Source organism: Oncorhynchus gorbuscha, linkage group LG02, assembly GCF_021184085.1.
Source record: "Oncorhynchus gorbuscha isolate QuinsamMale2020 ecotype Even-year linkage group LG02, OgorEven_v1.0, whole genome shotgun sequence".
Lineage (NCBI taxonomy): Eukaryota > Metazoa > Chordata > Actinopteri > Salmoniformes > Salmonidae > Oncorhynchus > Oncorhynchus gorbuscha.
In genome coordinates, this window is record NC_060174.1 from 4,284,197 (window position 1) to 4,312,180 (window position 27,984).

General features: G+C 45.6%; 1 protein-coding gene and 1 non-coding gene across 2 annotated transcripts in view; one reads left to right on the forward strand and one right to left on the reverse strand.

Annotated features, from left to right (window-relative positions):
* LOC123991057 (ras-related protein Rab-6B) overlaps nucleotides 1–27,984 on the reverse strand; it is a 217,057-nt gene that overhangs the window by 187,727 nt on the left and 1,346 nt on the right. The gene's annotated exons all lie outside the window — the stretch shown is intronic.
* On the forward strand, nucleotides 2,321–2,372 carry LOC124015964. Its single transcript, XR_006835267.1, has one exon. It is a non-coding gene; the product is annotated as a U7 small nuclear RNA (small nuclear RNA).

The window sequence follows — 27,984 nt, forward strand, 5'->3', positions numbered from 1 at the left end:
CTGGCTGGCTGACTGACTGACTGGCTGGATGAATGACTTGCTGACTGGCTGACTGGCTGACTGACTGGATGACTGACTGACTGACTGACTGGCTGACTGGCTGACTGGCTGGCTGACTGACTGGCTGACTGACTGGCTGGCTGACTGACTGGCTGGCTGACTGACTGGCTGGCTGGCTGGCTGACTGGCTGACTGGCTGGCTGACTGACTACTATCAGAATATGAAGATCGCAGAGACGGGTCCTGACCCCTGAGTCAGCGATTACAGCTGTGAATCTTTCTGGGAATATTTGTATTCTGTACAGGCTTCCTTCTTTTCCCTCTGTCATTTAGTTCGTATTGTGAAGTAACTACAATGCTGTTGATCAGTCCTCAGTTTTCTTCTATCGGAGCCAGTCAGTCAAACAGTCATCCAGTCAGCCACTTCAATATTTTAGTCTTGCCCATTCACTCTCTGAATGGTACACAAACACAATCCATGTCTCAATTGTCTCAAGGATGAAAAATCCTTCTTTAACCCGTCTCCTCCCCTTCATCTTTAACCTGACTCCTCCCCTTCATCTTTAACCTGACTCCTCCCCTTCATCTTTAACCCGTCTCCTCCCCTTTATCTTTAACCTGACTCCTCCCCTTCATCTTTAACCTGACTCCTCCCCTTCATCTTTAACCCGTCTCCTCCCCTTCATCTACACTGATTGAAGTGGATTTAACAGGTGACATCAATAAGGGACCATAGCTTTCACCTGGATTCACCTGGTCAGTCAATGTCATGGAAAGAGCAGGTGTTCCTAATGTTTTGTACACTCAGTGTATTGTCCTCCCTACAGTATATAGAAAAGAGCAGGTGTTCCTAATGTTTTGTACACTCAGTGTATTGTGTTCCCTACAGTATATAGAAAAGAGCAGGTGTTCCTAATGTTTGTACACTCAGTGTATTGTGTATATAGAAAAGAGCAGTTGTTCCTAATGTTTTGTACACTCAGTGTATTGTGTATATAGAAAAGAGCAGTTGTTCCTAATGGTTTGTACACTCAGTGTATTGTGTTCCCTACAGTATATAGAAAAGAGCAGTTGTTCCTAATGTTTTGTACACTCAGTGTATTGTGTTCCTACGGTATATAGAAAAGAGCAGTTGTTCCTAATGTTTTGTACACTCAGTGTATTGTGTTCCCTACAGTATATAGAAAAGAGCAGGTGTTCCTAATGTTTTGTACACTCAGTGTATTGTGTTCCCTACGGTATATAGAAAAGAGCAGTTGTTCCTAATGTTTTGTACACTCAGTGTATTGTTTATATAGAAAAGAGCAGTTGTTCCTAATGTTTTGTACACTCAGTGTATTGTGTATATAGAAAAGAGCAGTTGTTCCTAATGTTTTGTACACTCAGTGTATTGTGTTCCCTACAGTATATAGAAAAGAGCAGGTGTTCCTAATGTTTTGTACACTCAGTGTATTGTCTTCCCTACAGTATATAGAAAAGAGCAGTTGTTCCTAATGTTTTGTACACTCAGTGTATTGTGTTCCCTACAGTATATAGAAAAGAGCAGGTGTTCCTAATGTTTTGTACACCCAGTGTATTGTGTTCCCTACAGTATATAGAAAAGAGCAGGTGTTCCTAATGTTTTGTACACTCAGTGTATTGTGTATATAGAAAAGAGCAGGTGTTCCTAATGTTTTGTACACTCAGTGTATTGTGTATATAGAAAATAGCAGGTGTTCCTAATGTTTTGTACACTCAGTGTATTGTCTTCCCTACAGTATATAGAAAAGAGCAGGTGTTCCTAATGTTTTGTACACAGTGTATTGTGTATATAGAAAAGAGCAGTTGTTCCTAATGTTTTGTACACTCAGTGTATTGTCTTCCCTACAGTATATAGAAAAGAGCAGGTGTTCCTAATGTTTTGTACACTCAGTGTATTGTGTTCCCTACAGTATATAGAAAAGAGCAGTTGTTCCTAATGTTTTGTACACTCAGTGTATTGTGTTCCCTACAGTATATAGAAAAGAGCAGGTGTTCCTAATGTTTTGTACACTCAGTGTATTGTGTATATAGAAAAGAGCAGTTGTTCCTAATGTTTTGTACACTCAGTGTATTGTGTTCCCTACAGTATATAGAAAAGAGCAGGTGTTCCTAATGTTTTGTACACTCAGTGAAATGTGTATATAGAAAAGAGCAGGTGTTCCTAATGTTTTGTACACTTAGTGTATTGTGTATATAGAAAAGAGCAGTTGTTCCTAATGTTTTGTACACTCAGTGTATTGTGTATATAGAAAAGAGCTATCCGTTCAGACCCCAGTCTTACATACCAACAGGTTGTGGAAAATGTGCTCTTTCAGTATTTATCCAGTAGGTTTCCTGAAGGAGAAGCCTCCACTTCTGTGTTTAATAAGTTAATTAAACAAAAACATTACACTAAGTACTACAGTAATGTCGGTATTAACATTACAGTAACTACTACGGTATACTACAATCCACAAGTACATGAATTACTACAGTTTATACTAGCTTTGTTTTACTACAGTATTTATACTATAGTTAACTGTAAATACTACAGTATACTAAAGTCCGGAAAAACACTACAGTGAATACTATAGGATTTGTACCAAAGTAGTATAGTGGCTGTAAAGTGGCTGTTCCACTGGATGTCATAAGGTGAATGCACCAATTTGTAAGTCGCTCTGGATAAGAGCGTCTGCTAAATGACTTAAATGTAAATGTAAATGTAGTATACTATAATATTTGTACCATAGTAGTATACTATAGTATTTGTACCATAGTAACATACTATATAGGATTTTCTGATGTAAGACAATGACCTGTGTCGGTGCTTGGAGCAAGTGCTGATTCCGAGCCAACAACAGGGGACTCTAATTGAATTGTAGTTTGTGAAGAATAAAAAAGGTCAATGCACAGTATTCTGAGCAGAAAATGTATTCATTATTAGTGTCATTCATCTCTGTCGTCCACAGCTTGTGGAAACAGAACAGCAGAACAGAGAGATAATCAAAGGAGAGAAAACACAGCTTTCTTCAGTGTCCTTTAAAAAATAAAAAACTCTCTTCTCTATCCACGGGGAAACCAGCCTGACCGTGACAACAACAACATCGCATTGGAATAGTAATGACTTATAACAGTCAAGTAGTTTCAACACTGCTGTGTGTGGTAGCCACAGGCTATCTCTCTCTATACAGCCTTCCTGGCTGGTTCCCTCTCTGGCTGTGTACCAAATGGTGCCAGGGCCAACAGTAGTGTACTATAAAGGGAACAGAGTGCCGGAACTCTAACCCAGAGGATTATAAGAAGTCCTCTGACGAACCATCAAACAGGCAAAGCGTCAATACAGGACTAAGATTGAATCGTACTACACTGGCTCCGACGCTCGTCGGATGTGGCAAAGGGAAGCACAGGCAAGAGCTGCCCAGTGACACGAGCCTCCCAGACGAGCTAAATCACTTCTATTCTCGCTTTGAGACAAGTAACACTGAAACACGCATGAGAGCATCAGATGTTCCAGACGACAGACAGCCTTCCTCTACAGGACTGAATAACAGACAGCCTTCCTCTACCAGGCTGAATAACAGACAGCCTTTCTCTACAGGGCTGAATAACAGACAGCCTTCCTCTACAGGGCTGAATAACAGACAGCCTTCCTCTACCGGGCTGAATAACAGACAGCCTTCCTCTACCGGGCTGAATAACAGACAGCCTTCCTCCACAGGGCTGAATAACAGACAGCCTTCCTCTACAGGGATGAATAACAGACAGCCTTCCTCTACAGGGCTGAATAACAGACAGCCTTCTACAGGGCTGAATAACAGACAGCCTTCTACAGGGCTGAATAACAGACAGCCTTCCTCTACAGGGCTGAATGTATGTTATTCAGCCCTGTAGAAGGCTGTCTGTTATTCAGCCCTGTAGAAGGCTGTCTGTTATTCAGCCCTGTAGAAGGCTGTCTGTTATTCAGCCCTGTAGAAGGCTGTCTGTTATTCAGCCCTGTAGAGGAAGGCTGTCTGTTATTCAGCCCTGTAGAAGAAGGCTGTCTGTTATTCAGCCCTGTAGAGGAAGGCTAACAGACAGCCTTCTTCTACAGGGCTGAATAACAGACAGCCTTCCTCTACAGGGCTGAATAACAGACAGCCTTCCTCTACAGCAGCACCAGCAGTTGTTAGAGCACAGAACCACTCAGCTGTCTGTCCGTCTGTCTCCTCTCCCTGTTGTATTCAGTCACCATTGGACCCTAGCCAGAGATCTGTATTGCTGAAACAGCAGCAAGTGCTTCACTCTGAGTCTCCAAGACATAAATCCAGAGAGGATATTTTTTCAGATATGCCAAGACTTTATCAGACAAAATGTAAGTTTGGGTTTCTTATCATAAATCTTACTCTCTGTTGTAATACTAGGACAGTGTTTTATACTATTTTAGAAGCAAGATAGTTGCTATAAGACTAGTCAGAATCTGCTGGTTTCCCTTGTCCCTGTTTCTATCCCAGACATCGATCCTCCTCTATGAAGAGACATGGATGGTTTGAGAGAATGGCTGGAGAATGACTAGAGAATTTTTTTACTGTATTTTATGTTACCTTTATTTAACCAGGCAAGTCAGTTAAGAACAAATTCTTATTTTCAATGACGGCCTAGGAACAGTGGGTTAACTGCCTGTTCAGGGGCAGAACGACAGATTTGTACCTTGTCAGCTCTGGGATTTGAACTTGCAAACTTCCGGTTACTAGTCCAACGCTCTAACCACTAGGCTACCCTGCCGCCCCATGGAATGGCTAGAGAATGGCTGGAGAATGACTAGAGAATGGCCGGAGAACGGCCGGAGAACGGCCGGAGAACGGCCGGAGAACGGCCGGAGAACGACCGGAGAACGGCCGGAGAGCGGCCGGAGAGCGGCCGGAGAACGGCCGGAGAACGGCCGGAGAACGGCCGGAGAACGGCCGGAGAACGGCCGGAGAACGGCCGGGGAACGGCCGGGGAACGGCTGGAGAACGGCTGGAGAATGGCTAGAGAATGGCTGGAGAATGGTTAGGTCCCAAATGGAACCCTATTGTCTACCTATCATTCCTATGGGTCCTTGTCAAAAGTGGTGCACTATATAGGGAATATGGCACCATTTGGGACAGAGGCATTCTCTAGCCTTTCTCTCCACCCATCCATTATTCATCTCATACATTAAAAAGCCCTCAGAACCAACACTGAATCACACACATCACGGGAGGAAAGACAGAACAGAACTCATCTTTCTCCTCAGTCCTTAAAGAGAAATACTAAACCCCTCTCTCTCCACTTCCCGTGGGAAGTGTGTTGGTGTAATCACAAATGGCATCCTATACGCAATTTAGAGCACTACCTTTTTACCAGGGCCCCTGTGGAATAGGGTGCCATTTTGGACGCACACTATGCCTCTGCTATCGCCATGGGGACGTGGGATGCCGCTCACTCAGCAGTGGTCACAGAGTACAGCAAACTGTATGTATAAAGCTGGCTTGGTGTTCTGGCGCCGGAGCCCCCTCTCTAGTTCTGCCGCTTGGTTTGCCATAGAATTACATAGAATCTTATGACCTCTATGAGCTTAGCAGACGGCATGGTGCTTCTGCACTAAAATAAATAAGCAAATCTTGTTTTTAAGCTGCAACGTGTCACGATTTGGACGACGTGACCAAATGCACATAGAAATGTGAGTTATAGATCTGTCGTTCTCATTGAAAGAAAGTCTAAGAAGTGCTTCGTTGTTGTGTCATTTACTTTCATTTTTTATCTTTTTTTTTTTTTTACACCAGCTTCAAAACAGCTGAAAATACAATATTTTTGGTTATGGAAAATATATTTCACAGCAGTTTAAGGGTACAATGATTCTCTACACTATACCTGATTGTTTTGTCACATAAACTGAAATTAGGCAAACTATTAGAATCAGAAAATGGCAGAGCGATTCCTGCATATTGCACTTTTAATAAACATATGGAGAAAAAAAATTGAACCAAATATATGGGGAAGAGAGTAGTAAATCCTCCTATTGTGTAATAATGACAAAGGATTCATAGAACACACCTCATAACTCACCACTGTAGAGTATTGATATTCTGTCCAGCAAAGGTTTCAACAAATCCCTGTACTGTATATCAGCGTTCTTTTAGGAACGAAGGAGGTATTGCTCGAGGCAGTAAAAAGCTTCAGGGCTTAGCATGTTAAACAAAAACACTTCTATAACGTTTTCTCAGGGTACCATGTGTAGCTGATGTGTTTAGACAGAGAACAGGGACGTTCCTTAACAGCCCTCTGTCACACCCTGATCTGTTTGACCTGTTCCTGTGATTGTCTCCGTTCCCGTCCAGGTGTCTCTTATTTTCCCCAGTGTATTTATCCCTGTGTTTCCTGTCTCTCTGTTCCAGTGTATTTATCCCTGTGTTTCCTGTCTCTCTGTACCAGTGTATTTATCCCTGTGTTTCCTGTCTCTCTGTTCCAGTGTATTTATCCATGTGTTTCCTGTCTCTCTGTACCAGTGTATTTATCCCTGTGTTTCCTGTCTCTCTGTTCCAGTGTATTTATCCCTGTGTTTCCTGTCTCTCTGTACCAGTGTATTTATCCCTGTGTTTCCTGTCTCTCTGTTCCAGTGTATTTATCCCTGTGTTTCCTGTCTCTCTGTACCAGTGTATTTATCCCTGTGTTTCCTGTCTCTCTGTTCCAGTGTATTTATCCATGTGTTTCCTGTCTCTCTGTACCAGTGTATTTATCCCTGTGTTTCCTGTCTCTCTGTTCCAGTGTATTTATCCCTGTGTTTCCTGTCTCTCTGTACCAGTGTATTTATCCCTGTGTTTCCTGTCTCTCTGTACCAGTGTATTTATCCCTGTGTTTCCTGTCTCTCTGTACCAGTGTATTTATCCCTGTGTTTCCTGTTTCTCTGTTCCAGTGTATTTATCCCTGTGTTTCCTGTCTCTCTGTACCAGTGTATTTATCCCTGTGTTTCTTGTCTCTCTGTTCCAGTGTATTTATCCCTGTGTTTCCTGTCTCTCTGTTCCAGTGTATTTATCCCTGTGTTTCCTGTGTCTCTGTTCCAGTGTATTTATCCCTGTGTTTCCTGTCTCTCTGTACCAGTGTATTTATCCCTGTGTTTCCTGTCTCTCTGTACCAGTTTATTTATCCCTGTGTTTCCTGTCTCTCTGTACCAGTTTATTTATCCCTGTGTTTCCTGTCTCTCTGTACCAGTTTATTTATCCCTGTGTTTCCTGTCTCTCTGTACCAGTGTATTTATCCCTGTGTTTCCTGTCTCTCTGTACCAGTTCATCTTGTATGTTAGTCAAGTCAACCAGAGTGTGTTTCCTGTCTCTCTGTACCAGTTTATTTATCCCTGTGTTTCCTGTCTCTCTGTTCCAGTGTATTTATCCCTGTGTTTCCTGTCTCTCTGTACCAGTGTATTTATCCCTGTGTTTCCTGTCTCTCTGTTCCAGTGTATTTATCCCTGTGTTTCATGTGTTTCCTGTCTCTCTGTTGTATTTATCCCTATGTTTCCTGTCTCTCTGTACCAGTGTATTTATCCCTGTGTTTCCTGTCTCTCTGTACCAGTGTATTTATCCCTGTGTTTCCTGTCTCTCTGTACCAGTGTATTTATCCCTGTGTTTCCTGTCTCTCTGTACCAGTGTATTTATCCCTGTGTTTCCTGTCTCTCTGTACCAGTGTATTTATCCCTGTGTTTCCTGTCTCTCTGTAACAGTGTATTTATCCCTGTGTTTCCTGTCTCTCTGTTCCAGTGTATTTATCCCTGTGTTTCCTGTCTCTCTGTACCAGTGTATTTATCCCTGTGTTTCCTGTCTCTCTGTTCCAGTGTATTTATCCCTGTGTTTCCTGTCTCTCTGTACCAGTGTATTTATCCCTGTGTTTCCTGTCTCTCTGTTCCAGTGTATTTATCCCTGTGTTTCCTGTCTCTCTGTACCAGTGTATTTATCCCTGTGTTTCCTGTCTCTCTGTTCCAGTGTATTTATCCCTGTGTTTCCTGTCTCTCTGTACCAGTGTATTTATCCCTGTGTTTCCTGTCTCTCTGTACCAGTGTATTTATCCCTGTGTTTCCTGTCTCTCTGTTCCAGTGTATTTATCCCTGTGTTTCCTGTCTCTCTGTACCAGTGTATTTATCCCTGTGTTTCCTGTCTCTCTGTTCCAGTGTATTTATCCCTGTGTTTCCTGTCTCTCTGTACCAGTGTATTTATCCCTGTGTTTCCTGTCTCTCTGTTCCAGTGTATTTATCCCTGTGTTTCCTGTCTCTCTGTACCAGTGTATTTATCCCTGTGTTTCCTGTCTCTCTGTACCAGTGTATTTATCCCTGTGTTTCCTGTCTCTCTGTTCCAGTGTATTTATCCCTGTGTTTCCTGTCTCTCTGTACCAGTTCATCTTGTATGTTAGTCAAGTCAACCAGAGTGTGTTTCCCGTTCTCTTTTTTGATAGTCCTCACGGTTTTTGACCCCTGCTTGACACTGGACTACTTTCCTACCTGTCTGATCATCCTGCCTGCCCTGACCTTCATCCTGCCTGCCCTGACCTTCATCCTGCCTGCTCTGACCTTCATCCTGCCTGCTCTGACCTTCATCCTGCCTGCTCTGACCTTCATCCTGCCTGCTCTGACCTTCATCCTGCCTGCCCTGACCTTCATCCTGCCTGCCCTGACCTTCATCCTGCCTGCTCTGACCTTCATCCTGCCTGCCCTGACCTTCATCCTGCCTGCTCTGACCTTCATCCTGCCTGCCCTGACCTTCATCCTGCTTGCCCTGACCTTCATCCTGCCTGCCCTGACCTTCATCCTGCCTGCCCTGACCTTCATCCTGCCTGCTCTGACCTTCATCCTGCCTGCCCTGACCTTCATCCTGCCTGCCCTGACCTTCATCCTGCCTGCTCTGACCTTCATCCTGCCTGCTCTGACCTTCATCCTGCCTGCTCTGACCTTCATCCTGCCTGCTCTGACCTTCATCCTGCCTGCCCTGACCTTCATCCTGCCTGCCATGACCTTCATCCTGCCTGCTCTGACCTTCATCCTGCCTGCCCTGACCTTCATCCTGCCTGCTCTGACCTTCATCCTGCCTGCCCTGACCTTCATCCTGCCTGCCCTGACCTTCATCCTGCCTGCTCTGACCTTCATCCTGCCTGCCCTTCGGTACCTTTTGGACTCTGAACTGATTCTGACCCTTTTGCCTGTCCACAACCATTCTCTTGCCTTCTCCTATTGGATTAATAAATATTGTAAGACTCCTATTGGATTAATAAATATTGTAAGACTCCTATTGGATTAATACATATTGTAAGGATTAATACATATTGTAAGACTCCTATTGGATTAATACATATTGTAAGACTCCAACCACCTGCATCTGGGTCTCGCCCTGTGTCATGATAGCCTCACCTTTTACTAGAGGTAATAGCAGGTCCGCTCCCGTGGCAGAGTGTTACTGTTAGCCCACAAGGAGAGGGAGGGAGGGGATGGACTGGCAGCCCATTCCCTTTAAAAGCTGATGATCAATTACAACCCCCCCCCCCATTACCGGGCAGGCTGAGCTAATCAATAACAGATCAAAGCTGCCAGAGATCTGCTTCCCCTAATCCATCAGAGAAGTTGCTGTGTTCCGTACGCTGGGAAGGAGCTGGCCATGGAATGAGATGTGTAATGAAAAATACTCCCCAGTTATCTTCACGTTCAACTAGACCACTTCATATAAAGAGGAGAAGAGAATCCTGATATATATCTAGATAGAGAATCCAGATCGAGAATCCAGATATATATCTAGATATAGAATCCAGATAGAGAATCTAGATAGAGAATCCAGATAGAGAATCTAGATATATATCTAGATATAGAATCCAGATAGAGAATCTAGATAGAGAATCCAGATAGAGAATCCAGATATATATCTAGATATAGAATCCAGATAGAGAATCTAGATAGAGAATCCAGATCGAGAATCCAGATAAATATCTAGATATAGAATCCAGATATATACTATCTTTCAAAAGTTTGGTCACTTAAATGTCCTTGTTTTTGAAAGAAAATCTATTTTTATCAGATATACAGTGTAGACATTGTTGTATGGTAGCTGGAAATGAGGCCCATTATCAGCAACCATCACTCCTGTGTTCCAATGACACCTTTTGTTAGCTAATCCAAGTTGATCAATTTAAAAGGCTAATAGATTGTTAGAAAATCCTTGTTATAACAGCAGTACGTTGTCTCATTACTAATGTTATAGCAGCAGTACGTTGTCTCATTACTAATGTTATAGCAGTACGTTGTCTCATTACTAATGTTATAGCAGCAGTACGTTGTCTCATTACTAATGTTATAGCAGCAGTACGTTGTCTCATTACTAATGTTATAGCAGCAGTACGTTGTCTCATTACTAATGTTATAGCAGTACGTTGTCTCATTACTAATGTTATAGCAGTACGTTGTCTCATTACTAATGTTATAGCAGCAGCACGTTGTCTCATTACTAATGTTATAGCAGCAGTACGTTGTCTCATTACTAATGTTATAGCAGTACGTTGTCTCATTACTAATGTTATAGCAGCACGTTGTCTCATTACTAATGTTATAGCAGTACGTTGTCTCATTACTAATGTTATAGCAGTACGTTGTCTCATTACTAATGTTATAGCAGTACGTTGTCTCATTACTAATGTTATAGCAGCAGTACGTTGTCTCATTACTAATGTTATAGCAGCAGTACGTTGTCTCATTACTAATGTTATAGCAGCAGTACGTTGTCTCATTACTAATGTTATAGCAGTATGTTGTCTCATTACTAATGTTATAGCAGCAGTACGTTGTCTCATTACTAATGTTATAGCAGCAGTACGTTGTCTCATTACTAATGTTATAGCAGCAGTACGTTGTCTCATTACTAATGTTATAGCAGCACGTTGTCTCATTACTAATGTTATAGCAGTACGTTGTCTCATTACTAATGTTATAGCAGTACGTTGTCTCATTACTAATGTTATAGCAGCAGTACGTTGTCTCATTACTAATGTTATAGCAGCAGTACGTTGTCTCATTACTAATGTTATAGCAGCAGTACGTTGTCTCATTACTAATGTTATAGCAGCACGTTGTCTCATTACTAATGTTATAGCAGTACGTTGTCTCATTACTAATGTTATAGCAGTACGTTGTCTCATTACTAATGTTATAGCAGTACGTTGTCTCATTACTAATGTTATAGCAGCAGTACGTTGTCTCATTACTAATGTTATAGCAGCAGTACGTTGTCTCATTACTAATGTTATAGCAGCAGTACGTTGTCTCATTACTAATGTTATAGCAGCACGTTGTCTCATTACTAATGTTATAGCAGTACGTTGTCTCATTACTAATGTTATAGCAGCAGTACGTTGTCTCATTACTAATGTTATAGCAGCAGTACGTTGTCTCATTACTAATGTTATAGCAGCACGTTGTCTCATTACTAATGTTATAGCAGTACGTTGTCTCATTACTAATGTTATAGCAGCACGTTGTCTCATTACTAATGTTATAGCAGTACGTTGTCTCATTACTAATGTTATAGCAGCACGTTGTCCCATTACTAATGTTATAGCAGTACGTTGTCTCATTACTAATGTTATAGCAGTACGTTGTCTCATTACTAATGTTATAGCAGCACGTTGTCTCATTACTAATGTTATAGTACGTTGTCTCATTACTAATGTTATAGCAGCAGTACGTTGTCTCATTACTAATGTTATAGCAGCACGTTGTCTCATTACTAATGTTATAGCAGCACGTTGTCTCATTACTAATGTTATAGCAGCAGTACGTTGTCTCATTACTAATGTTATAGCAGCAGTACGTTGTCTCATTACTAATGTTATAGCAGCACGTTGTCTCATTACTAATGTTATAGCAGTACGTTGTCTCATTACTAATGTTATAGCAGTACGTTGTCTCATTACTAATGTTATAGCAGTACGTTGTCTCATTACTAAACGTTGTCTCATTACTAATGTTATAGCAGTACGTTGTCTCATTACTAATGTTATAGCAGCACGTTGTCTCATTACTAATGTTATAGCAGTACGTTGTCTCATTACTAATGTTATAGCAGTACGTTGTCTCATTACTAATGTTATAGCAGCACGTTGTCTCATTACTAATGTTATAGCAGTACGTTGTCTCATTACTAATGTTATAGCAGTACGTTGTCTCATTACTAATGTTATAGCAGTACGTTGTCTCATTACTAATGTTATAGCAGTACGTTGTCTCATTACTAATGTTATAGCAGTACGTTGTCTCATTACTAATGTTATAGCAGCACGTTGTCTCATTACTAATGTTATAGCAGTACGTTGTCTCATTACTAATGTTATAGCAGTACGTTGTCCCATTACTAATGTTATAGCAGTACGTTGTCTCATTACTAATGTTATAGCAGCACGTTGTCTCATTACTAATGTTATAGCAGTACGTTGTCCCATTACTAATGTTATAGCAGTACGTTGTCTCTGTCCAAAGATAGGATGGGATTTGATATAGGCTATTCTTGATTGGCCGAGACAAATGTCCCGTTGACCACATACAAAATACATTTTCACTCATGAATCATATTTCCTGTTGCTTGTTTACCAGATGTGAATCTTGTCTGAGATTTAGTTATTTGCCACATAAACCAATACTAGGTATTCTTAATTTACAAATGGAAATTAGTTGCTTTTGTAGAGCCATGTTTTGCCAACACAAACGCAGCTTGGTTTTATACATTATGAATAGGAAAGGTTTTCCAGCATCTGCACTTGGACATTCTGTCGGTGACTGAAACCCCCCCCAAAAAACTGTTGTCAAAAAGATAGCTTCCCTTTCAGTCTGTGCTCTCGGAAACTATGGTGAGTCGCACTCTCGCGACTTCGACTGAAGAACTCAAATCACGCCTGACAAGGCCAATGAAACCTGCATCTCGCTTAGAAGCTTCCGCCTTACAAATGTTAACCCCAGAGGCTCGGATTCAGTCCTTCAATTCTTCCGCTCTTCACCTCGACGTGAGCAGAAGTGATTCACGTTACTAAAAACAACATTTTTGGAACACAAGACGATCTGACTTTGCTCTGACTAAACTGCCTCTTTGTGGCAGAGCGTGCTCACCCCCTGGGACGTGGCCTTTGCTCCAACTAAACTGCCTCTTTGTGGCAGAGCGTGCTCACTCCCTGGACGTTGCCTTTGCTCCAACTAAACTGCCTCTTTGTGGCAGAGCGTGTCCACTCCCTAAGATGTGGACTTTGCTCCAACTAAACTGCCTCTTTGTGGCAGAGCGTGCTCACTCCCTAAGATGTGGACTTTGCTCCAACTAAACTGCCTTTTTGTGGCAGAGCATGCTCACCCCCTGGGACGTGGACCTTGCTCCGATTAAACTGCCTCTTTGTGGTAGAGCGTGCTCACTCTGTGGGACGTTGTGTGCTGGAGTTTTGTATTGGTTTGGAACCACCAAGACTCTTCCTAGAGCTGGCCGCTCGGCCAAACTGAGCAACCGGGGGAGAAGAGATGTGACCAAGAACCCAATTTTCTCTCCCTCTCTTCTCTCCCTCTCAGCAAGATTTGAAAGCCAATGCTATTTCATGTTGTGCAGACTGTGCTGTTGAACTCTGTGGAGCACGAATAAATATAAAACAGACAGAGATGCCAATGCTTCTACCAAATGTATTACCATCTGTTTGTTCGAGGTGAAACCAACCGAGCAACTTTGGCTTTAGTATTTCACACTACAAGTTCTGTGTACTGCAAAAGTAGTGCACTATATAGGGAATAGGGCTCTGGTCTAAAGTAGTGCACTATATAGGGAATAGGGTGCCATATGGCTCTGGTCTAAAGTAGTGTACTATACAGGGAATAGGGCTCTGGTCTAAAGTAGTGCACTATATAGGGAATAGGGCGCCATTTGTGATGTACGACAAGTATTGTGTAAACAGACTGTAGTGATTCTGCTTACCTCACAAACCTGCCCAGGGCAAAACCTCTACGTGCTAACATATTAAGTGCAGGGAGATAGTAGGCTAATCTGCGTACCACTCCAACAATCCCCTTGTTGATTGCTCTGAGGCAGCTGAGAGTGGGCAACTTGGCTCCCGCAATAAGCGTGGGTTGAGCAGGCAATACAGACTTGAGCAAGGAACTCAGCTGATTTGCCAGCTTATTTAAACCCCCATTTAGCTTTGACCGACCAAAGAAGTTAGAGCCAGACGCCTTGCTGAGCCATCCTCCGCACAGCAGACAGTAGGGTAGAGGACCAGCCCTGGGTTCAAATACTACTAAACTTTCAGATACAGTTGAAGTCGGAAGTTTACATACACCTTAGTCAAATACATTTAAACTCAGTTTTTCACAATTCCTGACACTTAATCCTGGTAAGAATTCCCTGTTTCAGGTCAGTTGAGTTTTAGAATTAATTTTAAGAATCTTCTATTGGTTTTTAAATCAATCCACGATTGTTCACCTCAATAGATGTAAGATATGCTTTTAAGTTACTGTATGTCCCTCAGGTCTTCTGGCCTTTTAACTATCTCAAAGCCGAGGACCAAGAAGCATGAAGAGGCAGTATTTAGTTACTCTGCCTCCAGCCTTTAGTTACTATGCCCCCAGCCTTTAGTTACTATGCCCCCAGCCTTTAGTTACTATGCCCCCAGTCTTTAGTTACTATGCCCCCAGCCTTTAGTTACTATAGCCATTTGTTTTGCCCCCAGTCTTTAGTTACTATGCCCCCAGCCTTTAGTTACTCTTCCCCCAGCCTTTAGTTACTCTGCCCCCAGCTTTTAGTTAATGCCTTTAGTTACTATGCTCCCAGCCTTTAGTTACTATGCCCCCAGTCTCTAAAGTATGCCCCCAGCCTTTAGTTACTATGCCCCAGCCTTTAGTTACTATGCCCCCAATCTCTAGTTACTATGCCCCAATCTCTAGTTACTATGCCCCCAGCCTTTAGTTACTATGCCCCCAGCATTTAGTTACTATGCCCCCAGCATTTAGTTACTATGCCCCCAGCATTTAGTTACTATGCACCCAGCCTTTAGTTAACTATGCACCCAGATTTAGTTACTATGCCCCCAGCCTCCAGTTACAATCCCCCAGCCTTTAGTTACTATGCACCCAGCTTTAGTTACTATGCCCCCAGCATTTAGTTACTAGGCACCCAGACTTGAGTTACTAGGAACCCAGCCTTTAGTTACTATGCCCCCATTTAGCTATGACCCCCAGAAGTTACTATGCACCCAGCCTTTAGTTACTATCCCCCAGCCTTTAGTTACTATGGACCAGCCTTGGGTTCAAATACCCCTAAACTTTCAGATACAGTTGAAGCCTTTAGTTTACTATGCCACCAGCCTTAGTTACTATAAACTCAGCCTTTTTACCATGTCCCCAGCCTTTAGTTACCATGTCCCCAGCCTTTAGTTACTATGCCCCCAGCCTTTAGTTACTATGCCCCAGCCTTTAGTTACTATGCCTTTAGTTACTATGCCCCCAGCCTTTAGTTACTATGCCCCCAGCCTTTGGTTAAATCCCCCAGCCTTTAGTTACTATGTAACCAGCCTTTAGTTACTATGCCCTCAGCCTTTAGTTACTATGCCTTTTTACTATCTCCCCAGCCTTTAGTTACTATGCCCCCAGCCTTTAGTTACTATGCCCCCAGCCTTTAGTTACTATGCCCTCAGCATTTAGTTACTATGCCTTTAGTTACTATGCCCCCAGCCTTTAGTTACTATGCCCCCAGCATTTAGTTACTATGCATTTAGTTACTATGCCCCCAGCCTTTAGTTACTATGCCCCCAGCCTTTAGTTACTATGCCCCCAGCCTTTAGTTACTATGCCACCAGCCTTTAGTTACTATGCCCCCAGCCTTTAGTTACTATGCCTTTAGTTACTATGCCCCCAGCCTTTAGTTACTATGCCCCCAGCCTTTAGTTACTATGCCCCCAGCCTTTAGTTACTATGCCACCAGCCTTTAGTTACTATGCCCCCAGCCTTTAGTTACCATGTCCCCAGCCTTTAGTTACTATGCCCCCAGCCTTTAGTTATATAGCCAGCCAGAGACCCTGAGGGGGGCTGAAACTGATCTTAAAACATATTATTTTTACTTTGCTTTTCCTTTTGGGTGCTTTTAAGTTGTTCAGTTCGTCATTGTTTTGTTTTTTATCTTATGTTTGTTAAATATTTCAGCTTTTTTTTTTAATAGTTTTTTTTTTCCTTTGAAGCGCATTGCGTTGCATTCCATGTCTGAAATGTACTGCATGAATACCGTTTGATTTGATCCATCTAGGTTGTAAATACAAGGTTTATCATTTATTGATGAACAACAATCTTTTGTCCACCTCTCCCATACTAACTTTACAGAATTCAAAATGACAATGTTTTATCTTTCATTATGAAGGTATTTTATGCATGAATGTGATCGCTCACTGTTTGTTGTTGGCATTTCCTGCCAAAGTCGGCCCAATTTGCAGATTAAATAGTCATTAAAATAATTGGCAATATCAAAAGTTTTTGTAATGATGGAACCATCTGATTCAACGACAGATGGAGTTAATGAATGAATGAATTATGAATGAATGTTTCTGTCTATAATTTCATTTTTAATAATTCAAAGATTTTCCATCATAATTTGTATCATTTATCTTATTTTCAAAATACAGTTTATTCTTATTATAATTGTATAATTTACACTAAAATGAGCCAATCAGCTGTGCAGCCAGACTTATTAGCCACTCCTGTTGCTTCATCTCTCCCAACCATAATTAGTGTTTTAAAATCCACATCAATCAACAGAGCCTTAACAGTACTAACATTCGTGTAACGGGTGTCATCGTCTGATGAGGAGGAATCGGACCAAAGCACAGCGTGGTAAGTGTTCATGACTTTTATAAACAGAACACTGAAAGAAAAATGACAAAGTGAATAAACGAAACCTAAACAGTCCTGTCAGGTGCAGAAAACACTAAACAGAAAACAGCTACCCACAACACATAGGGGGGGGGGGTGAAAGCTACCGAAGTATGGTTCCCAATCAGAGACAATGATAGACAGCTGTCCCTGACTGAGAACCATACCCGGCCAAAACAAAGAAATACAAAACATAGAAAAAAAGAACATAGAATGCCCACCCCAAATCTGACCAAAACAAAATAGAGACAAAAAAAGCTCTCGAAGGTCAGGTCGATTTCTTAATAGGTTGCATGAGTATCAATACATTGAAGTAAGTTTAAAAAAGTAATAAAAGGCAGAGAGTGTTTGTACCCAGGTCTGTACAACACAGCTCAGGAAACAGGGTGGAGGAGAAAGACATAGAGCTATCCAGCCAGGAGGAGAAGCTTCCTCTGACAGCACATTTAACAGGAAAGAAGGTGAAACCAACTCCACCCGCCCATCTAGAGTTCCCATTCCTCTGACAGCACATTTAACAGGAAAGAAGGTGAAACCAACTCCACCCGCCCATCTAGAGTTCCCATTCCTCTGACAGCACATTTAACAGGAAAGAAGGTGAAACCAACTCCACCCGCCCATCTAGAGTTCCCATTCCTCTGACAGCACATTTAACAGGAAAGAAGGTGAAACCAACTCCACCCGCCCATCTGGAGTTCCCATTCCTCTGACAGCACATTTAACAGGAAAGAAGGTGAAACCAACTCCACCCACCCATCTGGAGTTCCAATTCCTCTGAAGAAAGTTGACTTATTCTTCTTCAACAGCAGAACATCCCAAGTATAATTCCACTCTTCAAGTGGAGATAGATTTATGTGGAGCTTTGCAGCTCCTTCAGGGTTATCTAAGGAACTTTGATCTCTGAGCGTGTTGACGTCATTTCCGGTCACAACTTGCAGACTTGTTTTCGAGTTGCTGTGCGTTTTGTTGCCAACCTATTTTGCTACCTGACAACTTTACGGTTTTTACTTTTTAATTACCGTTTATATATATATATATTTTTTTCTCAACTTTTTCACTCCGGACGCTTTATCTGGACACGATTCGTCAGGACCTCCAACAGTCGAAGCTAAGTAGTAACATTAACATGATGCCTTCTAATTGCAGTCGCTGTACTCGCCTTACGGCGAGGATAGCTGTACTGCAAGCCCAGCTTCAGACGCAATCGTTAGGCAAGGGTAATTTGAGTGTAGGAAAGGATGAAACAGCGTCTGTGCCACCAGTAAGTACAGATAGTAGTATAAATCCCCTGGCACAGTCCCCGCAGCCGGAAAACTTTCTCACGCAAACTCGGTCTCAACCTTTAAGTCTTTACTGAAGACTCATCTCTTCAGTGGGTCATATGATGTAGTCTGGCCCAGGAGTGGGAAGGTGAACGGAAAGGCTCTGGAGCTACGAACCGCCCTTGCTGTCTCTGCCTGGCCGGTTCCCCTCTTTCCACTGGGATTCTCTGCCTCTAACCCTATTACAGGGGCTGAGTCACTGGCTTACTGGGGCTCTCTCATTCCGTCCCTGGAAGGGGTGCGTCACCTGAGTGGGTTGATTCACTGATGTGGTCATCCTGTCTGGGTTGGCGCCCCCCCTTGGGTTGTGCCATGGCGGAGATCTTTGTGGGCTATATTCAGCCTTGTCTCAGGATGGTAAGTTGGTGGTTGAAGATATCCCTCTAGTGGTGTGGGGGCTGTGCTTTGGCAAAGTGGGTGGGGTTATATCCTTCCTGTTTGGCCCTGTCGGGGGTGTCCTCGGATGGGGCCACAGTGTCTCCTGACCCCTCCTGTCTCAGCCTCCAGTATTTATGCTGCAGTAGTTTATGTGTCGGGGGGCTAGGGTCAGTTTGTTATATCTGGAGTACTTCTCCTGTCCTATTCGGTGTCCTGTGTGAATCTAAGTGTTTGTTCTCTAATTCTCTCCATCTCTCTTTCTTTCTCTCTCTCGGAGGACCTGAGCCCTAGGACCATGCCCCAGGAATACCTGAAATGATGACTCCTTGCTGTCCCCAGTCCACCTGGCCATGCTGCTGCTCCAGTTTCAACTGTTCTGCCTTATTATTATTCGACCATGCTGGTCATTTATGAACATTTGAACATCTTGGCCATGTTCTGTTATAATCTCCACCCGGCACAGCCAGAAGAGGACTGGCCACCCCACATAGCCTGGTTCCTCTCTAGGTTTAGGCCTTTCTAGGAAGTTTTTCCTAGCCACTGTGTTTCTACACCTGTATTGCTTGCTGTTTGGGGTTTTAGGCTGGGTTTCTGTACAGCACTTTGAGATATCAGCTGATGTACGAAGGGCTATATAAATAATAATATAATTTGATTTGATTTGATTATTCAGACAGTCTTACTCAAAATCCTCATGTGTCAGAATCAAACTTCTTCTTGTGTACAAAAGCAGAACACAAATTTCAAAAGTCTCAGATCAATATATACATTGTATATCTTTACGATAGTGTGCACGCTAAGGAGAAGCAGGCGACCATTTTGTAAAGCTCTGGGCCCATATTTATAAAGCCTCCCAGAGTAGGAGTGCTGATCAGAAATACAGCCATTCTTTCCCAGCCCATAACATTTTCCCACAATGCACCATCATTTAAATTGGAACATAGTAACTTCACAGCGCTGTGTGGGTTTTGGCAGCCGTTCTAAACTTGAGCACTGCTAGCAACAACAAGTTGCCTCCATCCCTCACAGTAATTGAGCGACTTTTTGCAAATGTGAAGGAAATATATTGTAAATTAAGAGGACTGTGTATTTTTGAAAGATGAGACGTTGAGGATTGTAACAAATACCTCTCTGACGTCATACAAGCCTGTGAGTCCAAATGGGTACTTCACATTTCCATATCATAAAACTCATGTCACATACACACTGTCAACGTTTATGATCACTATGTTAGATGTACAAGATGACATGACGTCATACCCTGGGTTGTTCTGAACAGAAGGAGCCTGTAGCGCCTTGCGGTCGGAGGCCAGATCAGTTGCCATACCAGGCGGTGATGCAACCGGTCATATTCAGAGTCAACGTTTATGATCACTATGTTAGATGTACAGTTACAAGATGACATGGCGTCATACCCTGGGTTGTTCTGAACAGAAGGAGCCTGTGTTTGTTTATTGTGAAGATGATTCGCCGGGGGACACGCACCTGAAAGCACGTATGACTCCTTTCTACGCAGTCCCGAAAGTACAATCTGTTTCTCTGAGTAGCCTTGTGAAAGTCTAACACAGTAAGATCATATTTTATAACTTAGCTTAGCTAGAACCCCTTGCTTGTGCCGTCAAACTCCTGCAACTTATCCAGAACGCCGCATCCCGCCCAGTGTTCAACCTTCCTAAGTTCTACCGTGTCACCCTGCTCGACCGCTCCACTGGCGTCCGGTCGAGGCTTGCATCATCTTGAAAACCCTGGTGCTTACCTGCAGAGCAGCAAGGGGAACTGGCCCTCCTTCAGTATATGGTGAAACCGTACACCCCCCCATTCTCCGTTCCTACCACCTCTGGTCTCTTGGCCCTCCTTAGCTTCAGTATATGGTCAAACCGTACACCCCCAACACTCCGTTCCTGCTACCTCTGGTCTCTTGGCCCTCCTTAGCTTCAGTATATGGTCAAACCGTACACCCCCAACACTCCGTTCCTGCTACCTCTGGTCTCTTGGCCCTCCTTCAGTACATGGTCAAACCGTACACTCCCAACACTCCGTTCCTGCCACCTCTGGTCTCTTGGACCTCCTTAGCTTCAGTACATGGTCAAACCGTACACCCCCAACACTCCGTTCCTGCCACCTCTGGTCTCTTGGCCCTCCTACTCCTATATGGGAGGAGGGCAGCTTCCACTCAACCCAGTCGATACTTTTTAAAGTCCTGGCACCCTAATAGTGGAACAAACTTCCCCCTACAGTCAGGAGAGTCCCTTTGCTACCATGGTTACGCTTTTCATATTTCTTCTGTAAAAAAAAACATTACAATTTAGCCCTGTCCATATAGGCCAGTGGTCACCAAGTGGTCGATCACCAAACATTTCTGTAAAAATTTCAATTACAAAGCTTAGCGTTCCTTAATTATTATTTTTTGGGGGTGCTATTGGTGGTAGGTGCACTTGATTCAGCAGCCCTAGTTCTGTTGGTGTTAGGTGCACTTGATTCAGCAGCCCTAGTTCTGTTGGTGGTAGGTGCACTTGATTCAGCAGCCCTAGTTCTGTTGGTGTTAGGTGCACTTGATTCAGCAGCCCTAGTTCTGTTGGTGGTAGGTGCACTTGATTCAGCAGCCCTAGTGCTGATGGTGATAGGTGCACTTGATTCAGTAGCCCTAGTTCTGTTGGTGGTAGGTGCACTTGATTCAGCAGCCCTAGTGCTGATGGTGATAGGTGCACTTGATTCAGCAGCCCTAGTTCTGTTGGCGGTAGGTGCACTTGATTCAGCAGCCCTAGTTCTGTTGGTGATAGGTGCACTTGATTCAGCAGCCCTAGTGCTGATGGTGATAGGTGCACTTGATTCAGCATCCCTAGTTCTGTTGGTGGTAGGTGCACTTGATTCAGCAGCCCTAGTTCTGTTGGTGGTAGGTGCACTTGATTCAGCAGCCCTAGTGCTGATGGTGATAGGTGCACTTGATTCAGCAGCCCTAGTTCTGTTGGCGGTAGGTGCACTTGATTCAGCATCCCTAGTTCTGTTGGTGGTAGGTGCACTTGATTCAGCAGCCTTAGTGCTGATGGTGATAGGTGCACTTGATTCAGCATCCCTAGTTCTGTTGGTGATAGGTGCACTTGATTCAGCAGCCTTAGTGCTGATGGTGATAGGTGCACTTGATTCAGCATCCCTAGTTCTGTTGGTGGTAGGTGCACTTGATTCAGCAGCCTTAGTGCTGATGGTGATAGGTGCACTTGATTCAGCATCCCTAGTTCTGTTGGTGGTAGGTGCACTTGATTCAGCAGCCTTAGTGCTGATGGTGATAGGTGCACTTGATTCAGCATCCCTAGTTCTGTTGGTGGTAGGTGCACTTGATTCAGCAGCCTTAGTGCTGATGGTGATAGGTGCATTTGATTCAGCAGCCCTAGTTCTGTTGGCGGTAGGTAGGTGACTGACCTCCCCCCAGTAGCCAGATGTTGACTGACCCCCCCCCCAGTAGCCAGATGTTGACTGACCTCCCCCCAGTAGCCAGACGCTGACTGACCCGCCAGTAGCCAGACAATGACTGACCCCCCAGTAGCCAGACAATGACTGACCCCCAGTAGCCAGACGTTGACTGACCCCCCCAGTAGCCAGATGTTGACTGACCTCCCCCAGTAGCCAGACGTTGACTGATCCCCCCCAATAGCCAGATGTTGACTGACCCCCAGTAGCCAGATGCTGACTGACCACCCCCAGTAGCCAGATGTTGACTGACCCCCCAGTAGCCAGACATTGACTAACCCCCAGTAGCCAGATGTTGACTGACCCCCCCAGTAGCCAGACGTTGACTAACCCCCAGTAGCCAGATGCTTACTGATCCCCCAGTGGCCAGATGTTGACTGACCCCCAAGTAGCCAAACGTTGACTGACCCCCAGTAGCCAGATGTTGACTGACCCGCCAGTAGTCAGATGCTGACTGACCCCCAGTAGCCAGATGCTGACTGACCCCCAGTAGCCAGGCAATGACTGACCCCCCACCCCCAGTAGCCAGATGCTGACTGACCCCCAGGAGCAATACACTGACTGACCCCCACCCCCCAGTAGCCAGACGTTGACTGACCCCCCCCCAGTAGCCAGACGCTGACTGACCCTCCAGTAGCCAGACGTTGACTGACCCCTCCCCCAGTAGCCAGATATTGACTGACCCCCCCAGTAGCCAGATGCTGACTGACCCCCCCAGTAGCCAGACAATGACTGACCCCCAGTAGCCAGACGTTGACTGACCCCCCCCTCCCCCCAGTAGCCAGATGTTGACTGACTCCCCAGTAGCCAGATGCTGACTGACCCCCCAGTAGCCAGATGCTGACTGACCCCCAGGAACCGATACACTGACTGACCCCCCCCCAGTAGCCAGACGTCGACTGCCCCCACCACCCCCCAGTAGCCAGACACTGACTGACCCCCAGTAGCCAGACAATGACTGACCCCCAGTAGCCAGACGTTGACTGACCCCCAGTAGCCAGACAATGACTGACCCCCAGTAGCCAGACAATGACTGACCCCCAGTATTCAGACGTTGACTGACCCCCCAGTAGCCAGACGTTGACTGATCTCCCCCCCCCCAATAGCCAGATATTGACTGACCCCCAGTAGCAAGATGCTGACTGACCCCCCAGTAGCCAGATGCTGACTGATCCCCCCAGTAGCCAGACAATGACTGACCCCCAGGAGCAATACACTGACTGACCCCCTCCCCCCAGTAGCCAGACGTTGACTGACCCCCCCAGTAGCCAGATGTTGACTGACCCCCCAGTAGCCAGACGCTGACTGACCCGCCAGTAGCCAGACAATGACTGTCCCCTCAGTAGCCAGACGTTGACTGACCCCCCCAGTAGTTAGACATTGACTGATCCCCCCCATTAGCCAGACGCTGACTGACCCCCACCCAGTAGCCAGACACTGACTGACCCCCCAGTGGCCAGACACTGACTGATCCTCCCCAGTGGCCAGACACTGACTGATCCTCCCCAGTGGCCAGACACTGACTGATCCTCCCCCAGTGGCCAGACACTGACTGATCCTCCCCAGTGGCCAGACACTGACTGAGATCCCCAGTGGCCAGACACTGACTGAGATCCCCCAGTAGCCAGACACTGACTGACCCCCCTGTGGCCAGACAATGACTGACCCCCCCCAGTAGCCCACTGTGTGTACAGACTCTGCCCCCCCCCCCCCAGTAGCCAGACACTGACTGCCCCCCCCCCAGTAGCCAGATGTTGACTGACCTCCCCAGTAGCCAGATATTGACTGACCCCCCCCCCCCCCCCCCCAGTTGCCAAATGTTGACTGACCTCCCCAGTAGCCAGACAATGACTGACCCACCCCCAGTAGCCCACTGTGTGTACAGACACTGACTGCCCCCCCTCCCCCCTCCCCAGTAGCCAGACACTGACTCAATTGGTGTCATTTGGGTGTTCACAGTAACTAAATGACTTGAGGTGATTGCTGCCGGCTAGATTGAGGTCAGGGGCGGGAAATGAACCCAGCCCCCCTCCATTTCCTCTTGAGCTTATGGGGGACACTGATTTTTAAGTTGCAGGTAGGGCTACATTGACACCCAGAGAGAGCTGGTCTGACATCATAACCATGAATAAACCTATTTCCCTAACTGATGAGATGTTACTAGGGTGAAGTAGAGGAGCCTGTTAGGGACAAACTGAGCCAGAGACAAGTTGGTCATCATAGATCAAGACATCAATCAGTCTATCTATTCAACATAACCTTTATTGGGATCATATTTTTTGACTTAGTCATCATCTGCAGAGAGAGAATGAAAGACATAATGAGAGACATAGATAGAATGAGAATGAGAATGAGAGAGAAAGAGAGAGGGAGAGAGAGAATGAGAGAGAAAGAGAGAGGGAGAGAGAGAATGAGAGAGAAAGAAAATGAGAGAGAAAGAGAGAGGGAGAGAGAATGAGAGAGAGAGAGAGAGAGAAGAGAGAGAGAGAGAGAGAGAGAGAGAGAGAGAGAGAGAGAGAGAGAGAGAGAGAGAGAGAGAGAGAGAGAGAATGAGAGAGAGAGAGAGAGAGAGAGAATGAGACAGAATGAGAGAGAGGACGACAGAGAGAGAGAGAGAATGAGACAGAATGAGAGAGAGGACGACAGAGAGAGAGAGAATGAGACAGAATGAGAGAGAGGACGACAGAGAGAGAGAGAATGAGACAGAATGAGAGAGGGAGAGAGAGAAGAGAGAGAGAGAGAGAGAGAGAGAGAGAGAGAGAGAGAGAGAGAGAGAGAGAGAGAGAGAGAGAGAGAGAGAGAATGAGACAGAATGAGAGAGGACGACAGAGAGAGAATGAGAGAGAGAGAGAATGAGAGAGAATGAGAGAGAATGAGAGAGAATGAGAGAGAGACAGAATGAGAGAGGATGAGAGAGAGAATGAGAGAGAGACAGAATGAGAGAGGACACTGCTACTCCTACTGCTCTCTCTTCGTCCGCCCACGTGTTCTCGCACACCCCGAGAGCGTCTGGTCAGCGGGGTGGTGGCACCGGGATCCTCATCTCTCCCAAGTGGTCATTCTCTCTTTCTCCCCTTACCCATCTGTCTATCGCCTCCTTTGAATTCCATGCTGTCACAGTTACTAGCCCTTTCAAGCTTAATATCCTTATCATTTATCGCCCTCCAGGTTCCCTCGGAGAGTTCATCAATGAGCTTGATGCCTTGATAAGCTCCTTTCCTGAGGACGGCTCACCTCTCACAGTTCTGGGCGACTTTAACCTCCCCACGTCTACCTTTGACTCTTTCCTCTCTGCCTCCTTCTTTCCACTCCTCTCCTCTTTTGACCTCACCCTCTCACCTTCCCCCCCTACTCACAAGGCAGGCAATACGCTCGACCTCATCTTTACTAGATGCTGTTCTTCCACTAACCTCATTGCAACTCCCCTCCAAGTCTCCGACCACTGCCTTGTATCCTTTTCCCTCTCGCTCTCATCCAACACCTCCCACACGGCCCCTACTCGGATGGTATCGCGCCGTCCCAACCTTCGCTCTCTCTCCCCGCTACTCTCTCCTCTTCCATCCTATCATCTCTTCCCTCCGCTCAAACCTTCTCCCACCTATCTCCTGATTCTGCCTCCTCAACCCTCCTCTCCTCCCTCTCTGCATCCCTTGACTCTCTATGTCCCCTATCCTCCAGGCCGGCTCGGTCCTCCCCTCCCGCTCCGTGGCTCGATGACTCATTGCGAGCTCACAGAACAGGGCTCCGGGCAGCCGAGCGGAAATGGAGGAAAACTCGCCTCCCTGCGGACCTGGCATCCTTTCACTCCCTCCTCTCTACATTTTCCTCCTCTGTCTCTGCTGCTAAAGCCACTTTCTACCACGCTAAATTCCAAGCATCTGCCTCTAACCCTAGGAAGCTCTTTGCCACCTTCTCCTCCCTCCTGAATCCTCCGCCCCCCCCCCCTCCTCCCTCTCTGCAGATGACTTCGTCAACCATTTTGAAAAGAAGGTCGACGACATCCGATCCTCGTTTGCTAAGTCAAACGACACCGCTGGTTCTGCTCACACTGCCCTACCCTGTGCTCTGACCTCTTTCTCCCCTCTCTCTCCAGATGAAATCTCGCGTCTTGTGACGGCCGGCCGCCCAACAACCTGCCCGCTTGACCCTATCCCCTCCTCTCTTCTCCAGACCATTTCCGGAGACCTTCTCCCTTACCTCACCTCGCTCATCAACTCATCCCTGACCGTTGGCTACGTCCCTTCCGTCTTCAAGAGAGCGAGAGTTGCACCCCTTCTGAAAAAACCTACACTCGATCCCTCCGATGTCAACAATTACAGACCAGTATCCCTTCTTTCTTTTCTCTCCAAAACTCTTGAACGTGCCGTCCTTGGCCAGCTCTCCAGCTATCTCTCTCTGAATGACCTTCTTGATCCAAATCAGTCAGGTTTCAAGACTAGTCATTCAACTGAGACTGCTCTCCTCTGTGTCACGGAGGCGCTCCGCACTGCTAAAGCTAACTCTCTCTCCTCTGCTCTCATCCTTCTAGATCTATCGGCTGCCTTCGATACCGTGAACCATCAGATCCTCCTCTCCACCCTCTCCGAGTTGGGCATCTCCGGCGCGGCCCACGCTTGGATTGCGTCCTACCTGACAGGTCGCTCCTACCAGGTGGCATGGCGAGAATCTGTCTCCTCACCACGCGCTCTCACCACTGGTGTCCCCCAGGGCTCTGTTCTTGGCCCTCTCCTATTCTCGCTATACACCAAGTCACTTGGCTCTGTCATAACCTCACATGGTCTCTCTTATCATTGCTATGCAGACGACACACAATTAATCTTCTCCTTTCCCCCTTCTGATGACCAGGTGGCGAATCGCATCTCTGCATGTCTGGCAGACATATCAGTGTGGATGACGGATCACCACCTCAAGCTGAACCTCGGCAAGACGGAGCTGCTCTTCCTCCCGGGGAAGGACTGCCCGTTCCATGATCTCGCCATCACGGTTGACAACTCCATTGTGTCCTCCTCCCAGAGCGCCAAGAACCTTGGCGTGATCCTGGACAACACCCTGTCGTTCTCAACTAACATCAAGGCGGTGGCCCGTTCCTGTAGGTTCATGCTCTACAACATCCGCAGAGTACGACCCTGCCTCACACAGGAAGCGGCGCAGGTCCTAATCCAGGCACTTGTCATCTCCCGTCTGGATTACTGCAACTCGCTGTTGGCTGGGCTCCCTGCCTGTGCCATTAAACCCCTTCAACTCATCCAGAACGCCGCAGCCCGTCTGGTGTTCAACCTTCCCAAGTTCTCTCACGTCACCCCGCTCCTCCGTTCTCTCCACTGGCTTCCAGTTGAAGCTCGCATCCGCTACAAGACCATGGTGCTTGCCTACGGAGCTGTGAGGGGAACGGCACCTCAGTACCTCCAGGCTCTGATCAGGCCCTACACCCAAACAAGGGCACTGCGTTCATCCACCTCTGGCCTGCTCGCCTCCCTACCACTGAGGAAGTACAGCTCCCGCTCAGCCCAGTCAAAAACTGTTCGCTGCCCTGGCCCCCCAATGGTGGAACAAACTCCCTCACGACGCCAGGACAGCGGAGTCAATCACCACCTTCCGGAGACACCTGAAACCCCACCTCTTTAAGGAATACCTAGGATAGGTTAAGTAATCCCTCTCACCCCACCCCCCCTAAGTTTTAGATGCACTATTGTTAAGTGACTGTCCCACTGGATGTCATAAGGTGAATGCACCAATTTGTAAGTCGCTCTGGATAAGAGCGTCTGCTAAATGACTTAAATGTAAATGTAAATGTAGAGAGAATGAGAGAGAGAATGAGAGAGAAAGAGAATGAGAGAGAAAGAGAATGAGAGAGAAAGAGAATGAGAGAGAGGATGACAGAAAGAAAGAAAGAAAGAAAGAAAGAAAGAGAAAGAAAGA